The following is a 13,924-nucleotide window of genomic DNA, read 5'->3' as shown; positions in this document are numbered from 1 at the left end:
TGCTTCTGCCGCATTTCCACCTTGCCAACCCGGCTCAGACGAAATGCCTACATCTTCCCCTTGAGCAATGGGGATGAGGCCCATAGGATTGGGGTTCCACATGCTGAGGAGGAGAGAGACAATAGGCTTTTAACTAACCACGAAGTGCAATGGTTGGGAGAGTGTCAGAAAGCACCAAGGGCAGAAAAACCGCTTTACTCTCAGCCGCGCCCTAAATTGCTATAGAGGTGGAAGGGACAAAGCACTGCCTCCATCCTTCAATGGGAGACAAGCCATAAACAGTCTTGCCTCCAGCTCTTTAGGAAGCTGACAAACAACTCGCTTTCCACAGTCCTGTTACAGCAGACCGTTGAACTTCTCATACAAAGGCAGCTCAAATGGCATTTCTTCCCAGCCCTTAACTCGCAGCTTAGGACTCCTGCTTCTGCCGCAATTCCACCTTGCCAACCCGGCTCAGACGAAATGCCTACATCTTCCCCTGAAGCAACTGGGCTGAGTCCCAAATGATTGAGCGTCCATGTGCTTAGGAGGCGATAGACTGCACGCCTTTTTCCAACCACCATTTTGCACTGCTTTAGAGAGTGTCGGAAAGCAGCTATTTCAGAAAGACCCCTTGGTCTCAGCCGTGCCCTTCATTGCTCTAGACGTGGAATGCACAATGCACTGGCACCCCCCCTCAAGGGGCGACAAGCCACAGACCATCTTCCTTCCATCTCTTTAGGAAGCTGAGCAAGAACTCGCTTTCAACAGTGCTCTTTCTGTGTCCTGGCAACATCTCATACACAGGCAGCTGATATGCCATTTCTTTTCAGCGCTTAACTCGCAGATTTGGAACTTCTGCTCCTGCCACATTTCCACCTTGCCAACACGGCTCAGACGAAATGTCTACATCTTCCCCTTCAGCAACGGGGACGAGGCCCAGATGACTGTGCTTCCGCATGCTTAGCAGGAGCAGACAATAGGCTTTTTACAAACCGCCATTGTGCACTGGGTCAGAGAGTGTCAGAACGCACCTATGTCAGAAAGGGCCCTTTGCTCTCAGCCGTGCCCTCCATTGCTCTAGAGGTGGAAGGCACAAAGCACTGCCTCCATCCTTCAATTGGAGACAAGCCAGCAACTGTCCTGCTTCCAGCTCTTTAGGAAGCTGGGAAAGCACTCGCATTCCACAGTGCTCTTACAGCGTCCTGGGAACGTCTCATACAAAGGCAGCTGAACACCGTGTCTTTTACAGCCGTTCACTCACCAATCTGCAACATCTGCTTCTGCCGCATTTCCACCTTGCCAACCCGGCTCAGATGAAATGCCTACATCTTCCCCTGAAGCGACTGTGCTGATTCCCAAATGATTGAGCATCCACATGCTTAGGAGGCGATAAACTGCATGCCTTTTTCCAACCACCATTTTACACTGCTTAGAGAGCGTCGGAAAGCAGCTATGTCAGAAAGGCCCCTTTGCTCTCAGCCATGCCCTCCATTGCTCTCGAGGTGGAAGGCACAAGGCACTGGTTCTGGATCCACCCCTCAATGGGAGACAAACCACATCTTGGCCTGCTTCCAGCTCTTTTGGAAGTGGAGACGAAACTCCCTTTCCACAGTGCTCTTACAGCGTCCTGGGAACATCTCATACAAAGGAGGCTGAACGCCGTTTCTTTTCAGCACTTCACTCGCCAGTCTGGGACATCTGCATCCTGCACGTTTCCACCTTGCCAACCCGTATCAGACGAAATGCCTACGTCTTCCCCTTGAGCAATGGGGATGAGGCCCATAGGATTGTGGTTCCACATGCTGAGGAGGAGAGAGACAATAGGCTTTTAACTAACCACGAAGTGCAACGGTTGGGAGAGTGTCAGAAAGCACCAATGGCAGAAAGGCCCCTTTACTATCAGCCGCGCCCTCCATTGCTGTAGAGGCGGAAGGCACAAAGCACTGCCCCCATAATTCAATGGGAGACAAGCCATAAACTGTCTTGCCTCCAGCTCTTTAGGAAGCTGGGAAAGAACTCGCTTTCCACAGTGCTGTTACAGCATACGAGGAAACTCTCATACAGAGGCAGCTCAAACGCCATTTCTTCCCAGTGCTTAACTGGCCTCTTTAGGACTTCCGCTTCTGCCACAGTTCCACCTTGCCAACCCGGCTCAGACGAAATGCCTACATCTTCCCCTTAAGCAACGGGGGTGAATCCCACATGATTGTGCTTCCACATGCTTTCCAGGAGTAGACAACAGGCTTTTTACAAACCGCCATTGTGCACTGGGTCAAAGAGTGTCAGAATGCACCTATGTCAGAAGGGGTCCTTTGCTCTCAGCCATGCCCTCCATTGCTCTAGAGGTGGAAGGCACAAAGCACTGCCTCCATCCTCCAATTGGAGACAAGCCATAAACTGTCTTGCCTCCAGCTCTTTAGGAAGCTGACAAACAACTCGCTTTCCACAGTCCTGTTACAGCAGACCGGTTAAATTCTCAAACAAAGGCTGCTCAAATGGCATTTCTTCCCAGCCATTAACTCGCAGCTTAGGACTCCTGCTTCTGCCGCAATTCCACCTTGCCAACCCGGCTCAGACGAAATGCCTACATCTTCCCCTGAAGCAACTGGGCTGAGTCCCAAATGATTGAGCTTCCACGTGCTTAGGAGGCGATAGACTGCACGCCTTTTTCCAACCACCATTGTGCACTGCTGGAGAGAGTGTCGGAAAGCAGTTATGTCAGAAAGACCCCTTTGCTCTCAGCCCTGCCCTTCATTGCTCTAGGCGTGGAATGCACAAGGCACTGGCTCCCCCCCTCAGGGGGCGACAAGCCACAGACCATCTTCCATCCATCTCTTTAGGAAGCTGAGCAAGAACTCGCTTTCAACAGTGCTCTTTCTGTGTCCTGGCAACATCTCATACAAAGGCAGCTGATATGCCATTTCTTTTCAGCGCTTAACTCGCAGATTTGGAACTTCTGCTCCTGCCACATTTCCACCTTGCCAACACGGCTCAGACGAAATGTCTACATCTTCCCCTTCAGCAACGGGGACGAGGCCCAGATGACTGTGCTTCCACATGCTTAGCAGGAGCAGACAATAGGCTTTTTACAAACCGCCATTGTGCACTGGGTCAGAGAGTGTCAGAACGCACCTATGTCAGAAAGGGCCCTTTGCTCTCAGCCGTGCCCTCCATTGCTCTAGAGGTGGAAGGCACAAAGCACTGCCTCCATCCTTCAATTGGAGACAAGCCAGCAACTGTCCTGCTTCCAGCTCTTTAGGAAGCTGGGAAAGCACTCGCATTCCACAGTGCTCTTACAGCGTCCTGGGAACGTCTCATACAAAGGCAGCTGAACACCGTGTCTTTTACAGCCGTTCACTCACCAATCTGCAACATCTGCTTCTGCCGCATTTCCACCTTGCCAACCCGGCTCAGATGAAATGCCTACATCTTCCCCTGAAGCGACTGTGCTGATTCCCAAATGATTGAGCATCCACATGCTTAGGAGGCGATAAACTGCATGCCTTTTTCCAACCACCATTTTACACTGCTTAGAGAGCGTCGGAAAGCAGCTATGTCAGAAAGGCCCCTTTGCTCTCAGCCATGCCCTCCATTGCTCTCGAGGTGGAAGGCACAAGGCACTGGTTCTGGATCCACCCCTCAATGGGAGACAAACCACATCTTGGCCTGCTTCCAGCTCTTTTGGAAGTGGAGACGAAACTCCCTTTCCACAGTGCTCTTACAGCGTCCTGGGAACATCTCATACAAAGGAGGCTGAACGCCGTTTCTTTTCAGCACTTCACTCGCCAGTCTGGGACATCTGCATCCTGCACGTTTCCACCTTGCCAACCCGTATCAGACGAAATGCCTACGTCTTCCTCTTGAGCAATGGGGATGAGGCCCATAGGATTGTGGTTCCACATGCTGAGGAGGAGAGAGACAATAGGCTTTTAACTAACCACGAAGTGCAACGGTTGGGAGAGTGTCAGAAAGCACCAATGGCAGAAAGGCCCCTTTACTATCAGCCGCGCCCTCCATTGCTGTAGAGGCGGAAGGCACAAAGCACTGCCTCCATAATTCAATGGGAGACAAGCCATAAACTGTCTTGCCTCCAGCTCTTTAGGAAGCTGGGAAAGAACTCGCTTTCCACAGTGCTGTTACAGCATACGAGGAAACTCTCATACAGAGGCAGCTCAAACGCCATTTCTTCCCAGTGCTTAACTGGCCTCTTTAGGACTTCCGCTTCTGCCACAGTTCCACCTTGCCAACCCGGCTCAGACGAAATGCCTACATCTTCCCCTTAAGCAACGGGGGTGAATCCCACATGATTGTGCTTCCACATGCTTTCCAGGAGTAGACAACAGGCTTTTTACAAACCGCCATTGTGCACTGGGTCAAAGAGTGTCAGAATGCACCTATGTCAGAAGGGGTCCTTTGCTCTCAGCCATGCCCTCCATTGCTCTAGAGGTGGAAGGCACAAAGCACTGCCTCCATCCTCCAATTGGAGACAAGCCATAAACTGTCTTGCCTCCAGCTCTTTAGGAAGCTGACAAACAACTCGCTTTCCACAGTCCTGTTACAGCAGACCGGTTAAATTCTCAAACAAAGGCTGCTCAAATGGCATTTCTTCCCAGCCATTAACTCGCAGCTTAGGACTCCTGCTTCTGCCGCAATTCCACCTTGCCAACCCGGCTCAGACGAAATGCCTACATCTTCCCCTGAAGCAACTGGGCTGAGTCCCAAATGATTGAGCTTCCACGTGCTTAGGAGGCGATAGACTGCACGCCTTTTTCCAACCACCATTGTGCACTGCTGGAGAGAGTGTCGGAAAGCAGTTATGTCAGAAAGACCCCTTTGCTCTCAGCCCTGCCCTTCATTGCTCTAGGCGTGGAATGCACAAGGCACTGGCTCCCCCCCTCAGGGGGCGACAAGCCACAGACCATCTTCCATCCATCTCTTTAGGAAGCTGAGCAAGAACTCGCTTTCAACAGTGCTCTTTCTGTGTCCTGGCAACATCTCATACAAAGGCAGCTGATATGCCATTTCTTTTCAGCGCTTAACTCGCAGATTTGGAACTTCTGCTCCTGCCACATTTCCACCTTGTCAACCCGGCTCAGACGAAATGTCTACATCTTCCCCTTCAGCAACGGGGACGAGGCCCAGATGACTGTGCTTCTGCATGCTGAGCAGGAGCAGACAACAGGCCTTTGACAAACCGCCCTTGTGCACTGCGTCAGAGAGTGTGAGAATGCACCTATGTCAGAAAGGGCCCTTTGCTCTCAGCCGTGCCCTCCATTGCTCTAGCGGTGGAAGGCACAAAGCACTGCCTACATCCTTCAATTGGAGACAAGCCAGCAACTGGCCTGCTTCCAGCTCTTGGGGAAGCTGGGAAAGCACTCGCATTCCACAGTGCTCTTACAGTGCCCTGGGAACGTCTCATACAAAGGCAGCTGAACACCGTGTCTTTTCATCCCTTAACTCACCAATCTGCAACATCTGCTTCTGCCGCATTTCCACCTTGCCAACCCGGCTCAGACGAAATGCCTACATCTTCCCCTTGAGCAATGGGGATGAGGCCCATAGGATTGGGGTTCCACATGCTGAGGAGGAGAGAGACAATAGGCTTTTAACTAACCACGAAGTGCAATGGTTGGGAGAGTGTCAGAAAGCACCAAGGGCAGAAAAACCGCTTTACTCTCAGCCGCGCCCTAAATTGCTATAGAGGTGGAAGGGACAAAGCACTGCCTCCATCCTTCAATGGGAGACAAGCCATAAACAGTCTTGCCTCCAGCTCTTTAGGAAGCTGACAAACAACTCGCTTTCCACAGTCCTGTTACAGCAGACCGTTGAACTTCTCATACAAAGGCAGCTCAAATGGCATTTCTTCCCAGCCCTTAACTCGCAGCTTAGGACTCCTGCTTCTGCCGCAATTCCACCTTGCCAACCCGGCTCAGACGAAATGCCTACATCTTCCCCTGAAGCAACTGGGCTGAGTCCCAAATGATTGAGCGTCCATGTGCTTAGGAGGCGATAGACTGCACGCCTTTTTCCAACCACCATTTTGCACTGCTTTAGAGAGTGTCGGAAAGCAGCTATTTCAGAAAGACCCCTTGGTCTCAGCCGTGCCCTTCATTGCTCTAGACGTGGAATGCACAATGCACTGGCACCCCCCCTCAAGGGGCGACAAGCCACAGACCATCTTCCTTCCATCTCTTTAGGAAGCTGAGCAAGAACTCGCTTTCAACAGTGCTCTTTCTGTGTCCTGGCAACATCTCATACACAGGCAGCTGATATGCCATTTCTTTTCAGCGCTTAACTCGCAGATTTGGAACTTCTGCTCCTGCCACATTTCCACCTTGCCAACACGGCTCAGACGAAATGTCTACATCTTCCCCTTCAGCAACAGGGACGAGGCCCAGATGACTGTGCTTCCGCATGCTTAGCAGGAGCAGACAATAGGCTTTTTACAAACCGCCATTGTGCACTGGGTCAGAGAGTGTCAGAACGCACCTATGTCAGAAAGGGCCCTTTGCTCTCAGCCGTGCCCTCCATTGCTCTAGAGGTGGAAGGCACAAAGCACTGCCTCCATCCTTCAATTGGAGACAAGCCAGCAACTGTCCTGCTTCCAGCTCTTTAGGAAGCTGGGAAAGCACTCGCATTCCACAGTGCTCTTACAGCGTCCTGGGAACGTCTCATACAAAGGCAGCTGAACACCGTGTCTTTTACAGCCGTTCACTCACCAATCTGCAACATCTGCTTCTGCCGCATTTCCACCTTGCCAACCCGGCTCAGATGAAATGCCTACATCTTCCCCTGAAGCGACTGTGCTGATTCCCAAATGATTGAGCATCCACATGCTTAGGAGGCGATAAACTGCATGCCTTTTTCCAACCACCATTTTACACTGCTTAGAGAGCGTCGGAAAGCAGCTATGTCAGAAAGGCCCCTTTGCTCTCAGCCATGCCCTCCATTGCTCTCGAGGTGGAAGGCACAAGGCACTGGTTCTGGATCCACCCCTCAATGGGAGACAAACCACATCTTGGCCTGCTTCCAGCTCTTTTGGAAGTGGAGACGAAACTCCCTTTCCACAGTGCTCTTACAGCGTCCTGGGAACATCTCATACAAAGGAGGCTGAACGCCGTTTCTTTTCAGCACTTCACTCGCCAGTCTGGGACATCTGCATCCTGCACGTTTCCACCTTGCCAACCCGTATCAGACGAAATGCCTACGTCTTCCCCTTGAGCAATGGGGATGAGGCCCATAGGATTGTGGTTCCACATGCTGAGGAGGAGAGAGACAATAGGCTTTTAACTAACCACGAAGTGCAACGGTTGGGAGAGTGTCAGAAAGCACCAATGGCAGAAAGGCCCCTTTACTATCAGCCGCGCCCTCCATTGCTGTAGAGGCGGAAGGCACAAAGCACTGCCCCCATAATTCAATGGGAGACAAGCCATAAACTGTCTTGCCTCCAGCTCTTTAGGAAGCTGGGAAAGAACTCGCTTTCCACAGTGCTGTTACAGCATACGAGGAAACTCTCATACAGAGGCAGCTCAAACGCCATTTCTTCCCAGTGCTTAACTGGCCTCTTTAGGACTTCCGCTTCTGCCACAGTTCCACCTTGCCAACCCGGCTCAGACGAAATGCCTACATCTTCCCCTTAAGCAACGGGGGTGAATCCCACATGATTGTGCTTCCACATGCTTTCCAGGAGTAGACAACAGGCTTTTTACAAACTGCCATTGTGCACTGGGTCAAAGAGTGTCAGAATGCACCTATGTCAGAAGGGGTCCTTTGCTCTCAGCCATGCCCTCCATTGCTCTAGAGGTGGAAGGCACAAAGCACTGCCTCCATCCTCCAATTGGAGACAAGCCATAAACTGTCTTGCCTCCAGCTCTTTAGGAAGCTGACAAACAACTCGCTTTCCACAGTCCTGTTACAGCAGACCGGTTAAATTCTCAAAGGCTGCTCAAATGGCATTTCTTCCCAGCCATTAACTCGCAGCTTAGGACTCCTGCTTCTGCCGCAATTCCACCTTGCCAACCCGGCTCAGACGAAATGCCTACATCTTCCCCTGAAGCAACTGGGCTGAGTCCCAAATGATTGAGCTTCCACGTGCTTAGGAGGCGATAGACTGCACGCCTTTTTCCAACCACCATTGTGCACTGCTGGAGAGAGTGTCGGAAAGCAGTTATGTCAGAAAGACCCCTTTGCTCTCAGCCCTGCCCTTCATTGCTCTAGGCGTGGAATGCACAAGGCACTGGCTCCCCCCCTCAGGGGGCGACAAGCCACAGACCATCTTCCATCCATCTCTTTAGGAAGCTGAGCAAGAACTCGCTTTCAACAGTGCTCTTTCTGTGTCCTGGCAACATCTCATACAAAGGCAGCTGATATGCCATTTCTTTTCAGCGCTTAACTCGCAGATTTGGAACTTCTGCTCCTGCCACATTTCCACCTTGCCAACACGGCTCAGACGAAATGTCTACATCTTCCCCTTCAGCAACGGGGACGAGGCCCAGATGACTGTGCTTCCACATGCTTAGCAGGAGCAGACAATAGGCTTTTTACAAACCGCCATTGTGCACTGGGTCAGAGAGTGTCAGAACGCACCTATGTCAGAAAGGGCCCTTTGCTCTCAGCCGTGCCCTCCATTGCTCTAGAGGTGGAAGGCACAAAGCACTGCCTCCATCCTTCAATTGGAGACAAGCCAGCAACTGTCCTGCTTCCAGCTCTTTAGGAAGCTGGGAAAGCACTCGCATTCCACAGTGCTCTTACAGCGTCCTGGGAACGTCTCATACAAAGGCAGCTGAACACCGTGTCTTTTACAGCCGTTCACTCACCAATCTGCAACATCTGCTTCTGCCGCATTTCCACCTTGCCAACCCGGCTCAGATGAAATGCCTACATCTTCCCCTGAAGCGACTGTGCTGATTCCCAAATGATTGAGCATCCACATGCTTAGGAGGCGATAAACTGCATGCCTTTTTCCAACCACCATTTTACACTGCTTAGAGAGCGTCGGAAAGCAGCTATGTCAGAAAGGCCCCTTTGCTCTCAGCCATGCCCTCCATTGCTCTCGAGGTGGAAGGCACAAGGCACTGGTTCTGGATCCACCCCTCAATGGGAGACAAACCACATCTTGGCCTGCTTCCAGCTCTTTTGGAAGTGGAGACGAAACTCCCTTTCCACAGTGCTCTTACAGCGTCCTGGGAACATCTCATACAAAGGAGGCTGAACGCCGTTTCTTTTCAGCACTTCACTCGCCAGTCTGGGACATCTGCATCCTGCACGTTTCCACCTTGCCAACCCGTATCAGACGAAATGCCTACGTCTTCCCCTTGAGCAATGGGGATGAGGCCCATAGGATTGTGGTTCCACATGCTGAGGAGGAGAGAGACAATAGGCTTTTAACTAACCACGAAGTGCAACGGTTGGGAGAGTGTCAGAAAGCACCAATGGCAGAAAGGCCCCTTTACTATCAGCCGCGCCCTCCATTGCTGTAGAGGCGGAAGGCACAAAGCACTGCCCCCATAATTCAATGGGAGACAAGCCATAAACTGTCTTGCCTCCAGCTCTTTAGGAAGCTGGGAAAGAACTCGCTTTCCACAGTGCTGTTACAGCATACGAGGAAACTCTCATACAGAGGCAGCTCAAACGCCATTTCTTCCCAGTGCTTAACTGGCCTCTTTAGGACTTCCGCTTCTGCCACAGTTCCACCTTGCCAACCCGGCTCAGACGAAATGCCTACATCTTCCCCTTAAGCAACGGGGGTGAATCCCACATGATTGTGCTTCCACATGCTTTCCAGGAGTAGACAACAGGCTTTTTACAAACTGCCATTGTGCACTGGGTCAAAGAGTGTCAGAATGCACCTATGTCAGAAGGGGTCCTTTGCTCTCAGCCATGCCCTCCATTGCTCTAGAGGTGGAAGGCACAAAGCACTGCCTCCATCCTCCAATTGGAGACAAGCCATAAACTGTCTTGCCTCCAGCTCTTTAGGAAGCTGACAAACAACTCGCTTTCCACAGTCCTGTTACAGCAGACCGGTTAAATTCTCAAAGGCTGCTCAAATGGCATTTCTTCCCAGCCATTAACTCGCAGCTTAGGACTCCTGCTTCTGCCGCAATTCCACCTTGCCAACCCGGCTCAGACGAAATGCCTACATCTTCCCCTGAAGCAACTGGGCTGAGTCCCAAATGATTGAGCTTCCACGTGCTTAGGAGGCGATAGACTGCACGCCTTTTTCCAACCACCATTGTGCACTGCTGGAGAGAGTGTCGGAAAGCAGTTATGTCAGAAAGACCCCTTTGCTCTCAGCCCTGCCCTTCATTGCTCTAGGCGTGGAATGCACAAGGCACTGGCTCCCCCCCTCAGGGGGCGACAAGCCACAGACCATCTTCCATCCATCTCTTTAGGAAGCTGAGCAAGAACTCGCTTTCAACAGTGCTCTTTCTGTGTCCTGGCAACATCTCATACAAAGGCAGCTGATATGCCATTTCTTTTCAGCGCTTAACTCGCAGATTTGGAACTTCTGCTCCTGCCACATTTCCACCTTGCCAACACGGCTCAGACGAAATGTCTACATCTTCCCCTTCAGCAACGGGGACGAGGCCCAGATGACTGTGCTTCCACATGCTTAGCAGGAGCAGACAATAGGCTTTTTACAAACCGCCATTGTGCACTGGGTCAGAGAGTGTCAGAACGCACCTATGTCAGAAAGGGCCCTTTGCTCTCAGCCGTGCCCTCCATTGCTCTAGAGGTGGAAGGCACAAAGCACTGCCTCCATCCTTCAATTGGAGACAAGCCAGCAACTGTCCTGCTTCCAGCTCTTTAGGAAGCTGGGAAAGCACTCGCATTCCACAGTGCTCTTACAGCGTCCTGGGAACGTCTCATACAAAGGCAGCTGAACACCGTGTCTTTTACAGCCGTTCACTCACCAATCTGCAACATCTGCTTCTGCCGCATTTCCACCTTGCCAACCCGGCTCAGATGAAATGCCTACATCTTCCCCTGAAGCGACTGTGCTGATTCCCAAATGATTGAGCATCCACATGCTTAGGAGGCGATAAACTGCATGCCTTTTTCCAACCACCATTTTACACTGCTTAGAGAGCGTCGGAAAGCAGCTATGTCAGAAAGGCCCCTTTGCTCTCAGCCATGCCCTCCATTGCTCTCGAGGTGGAAGGCACAAGGCACTGGTTCTGGATCCACCCCTCAATGGGAGACAAACCACATCTTGGCCTGCTTCCAGCTCTTTTGGAAGTGGAGACGAAACTCCCTTTCCACAGTGCTCTTACAGCGTCCTGGGAACATCTCATACAAAGGAGGCTGAACGCCGTTTCTTTTCAGCACTTCACTCGCCAGTCTGGGACATCTGCATCCTGCACGTTTCCACCTTGCCAACCCGTATCAGACGAAATGCCTACGTCTTCCCCTTGAGCAATGGGGATGAGGCCCATAGGATTGTGGTTCCACATGCTGAGGAGGAGAGAGACAATAGGCTTTTAACTAACCACGAAGTGCAACGGTTGGGAGAGTGTCAGAAAGCACCAATGGCAGAAAGGCCCCTTTACTATCAGCCGCGCCCTCCATTGCTGTAGAGGCGGAAGGCACAAAGCACTGCCTCCATAATTCAATGGGAGACAAGCCATAAACTGTCTTGCCTCCAGCTCTTTAGGAAGCTGGGAAAGAACTCGCTTTCCACAGTGCTGTTACAGCATACGAGGAAACTCTCATACAGAGGCAGCTCAAACGCCATTTCTTCCCAGTGCTTAACTGGCCTCTTTAGGACTTCCGCTTCTGCCACAGTTCCACCTTGCCAACCCGGCTCAGACGAAATGCCTACATCTTCCCCTTAAGCAACGGGGGTGAATCCCACATGATTGTGCTTCCACATGCTTTCCAGGAGTAGACAACAGGCTTTTTACAAACCGCCATTGTGCACTGGGTCAAAGAGTGTCAGAATGCACCTATGTCAGAAGGGGTCCTTTGCTCTCAGCCATGCCCTCCATTGCTCTAGAGGTGGAAGGCACAAAGCACTGCCTCCATCCTCCAATTGGAGACAAGCCATAAACTGTCTTGCCTCCAGCTCTTTAGGAAGCTGACAAACAACTCGCTTTCCACAGTCCTGTTACAGCAGACCGGTTAAATTCTCAAACAAAGGCTGCTCAAATGGCATTTCTTCCCAGCCATTAACTCGCAGCTTAGGACTCCTGCTTCTGCCGCAATTCCACCTTGCCAACCCGGCTCAGACGAAATGCCTACATCTTCCCCTGAAGCAACTGGGCTGAGTCCCAAATGATTGAGCTTCCACGTGCTTAGGAGGCGATAGACTGCACGCCTTTTTCCAACCACCATTGTGCACTGCTGGAGAGAGTGTCGGAAAGCAGTTATGTCAGAAAGACCCCTTTGCTCTCAGCCCTGCCCTTCATTGCTCTAGGCGTGGAATGCACAAGGCACTGGCTCCCCCCCTCAGGGGGCGACAAGCCACAGACCATCTTCCATCCATCTCTTTAGGAAGCTGAGCAAGAACTCGCTTTCAACAGTGCTCTTTCTGTGTCCTGGCAACATCTCATACAAAGGCAGCTGATATGCCATTTCTTTTCAGCGCTTAACTCGCAGATTTGGAACTTCTGCTCCTGCCACATTTCCACCTTGTCAACCCGGCTCAGACGAAATGTCTACATCTTCCCCTTCAGCAACGGGGACGAGGCCCAGATGACTGTGCTTCTGCATGCTGAGCAGGAGCAGACAACAGGCCTTTGACAAACCGCCCTTGTGCACTGCGTCAGAGAGTGTGAGAATGCACCTATGTCAGAAAGGGCCCTTTGCTCTCAGCCGTGCCCTCCATTGCTCTAGCGGTGGAAGGCACAAAGCACTGCCTACATCCTTCAATTGGAGACAAGCCAGCAACTGGCCTGCTTCCAGCTCTTGGGGAAGCTGGGAAAGCACTCGCATTCCACAGTGCTCTTACAGTGCCCTGGGAACGTCTCATACAAAGGCAGCTGAACACCGTGTCTTTTCATCCCTTAACTCACCAATCTGCAACATCTGCTTCTGCCGCATTTCCACCTTGCCAACCCGGCTCAGACGAAATGCCTACATCTTCCCCTTGAGCAATGGGGATGAGGCCCATAGGATTGGGGTTCCACATGCTGAGGAGGAGAGAGACAATAGGCTTTTAACTAACCACGAAGTGCAATGGTTGGGAGAGTGTCAGAAAGCACCAAGGGCAGAAAAACCGCTTTACTCTCAGCCGCGCCCTAAATTGCTATAGAGGTGGAAGGGACAAAGCACTGCCTCCATCCTTCAATGGGAGACAAGCCATAAACAGTCTTGCCTCCAGCTCTTTAGGAAGCTGACAAACAACTCGCTTTCCACAGTCCTGTTACAGCAGACCGTTGAACTTCTCATACAAAGGCAGCTCAAATGGCATTTCTTCCCAGCCCTTAACTCGCAGCTTAGGACTCCTGCTTCTGCCGCAATTCCACCTTGCCAACCCGGCTCAGACGAAATGCCTACATCTTCCCCTGAAGCAACTGGGCTGAGTCCCAAATGATTGAGCGTCCATGTGCTTAGGAGGCGATAGACTGCACGCCTTTTTCCAACCACCATTTTGCACTGCTTTAGAGAGTGTCGGAAAGCAGCTATTTCAGAAAGACCCCTTGGTCTCAGCCGTGCCCTTCATTGCTCTAGACGTGGAATGCACAATGCACTGGCACCCCCCCTCAAGGGGCGACAAGCCACAGACCATCTTCCTTCCATCTCTTTAGGAAGCTGAGCAAGAACTCGCTTTCAACAGTGCTCTTTCTGTGTCCTGGCAACATCTCATACACAGGCAGCTGATATGCCATTTCTTTTCAGCGCTTAACTCGCAGATTTGGAACTTCTGCTCCTGCCACATTTCCACCTTGCCAACACGGCTCAGACGAAATGTCTACATCTTCCCCTTCAGCAACAGGGACGA

The sequence above is a fragment of the Equus caballus genome, chromosome 17, assembly GCF_041296265.1.
Source record: "Equus caballus isolate H_3958 breed thoroughbred chromosome 17, TB-T2T, whole genome shotgun sequence".
Lineage (NCBI taxonomy): Eukaryota > Metazoa > Chordata > Mammalia > Perissodactyla > Equidae > Equus > Equus caballus.
The sequence above is the reverse complement of the archived record's forward strand: the minus strand, read 5'-3'. Positions refer to the sequence as shown.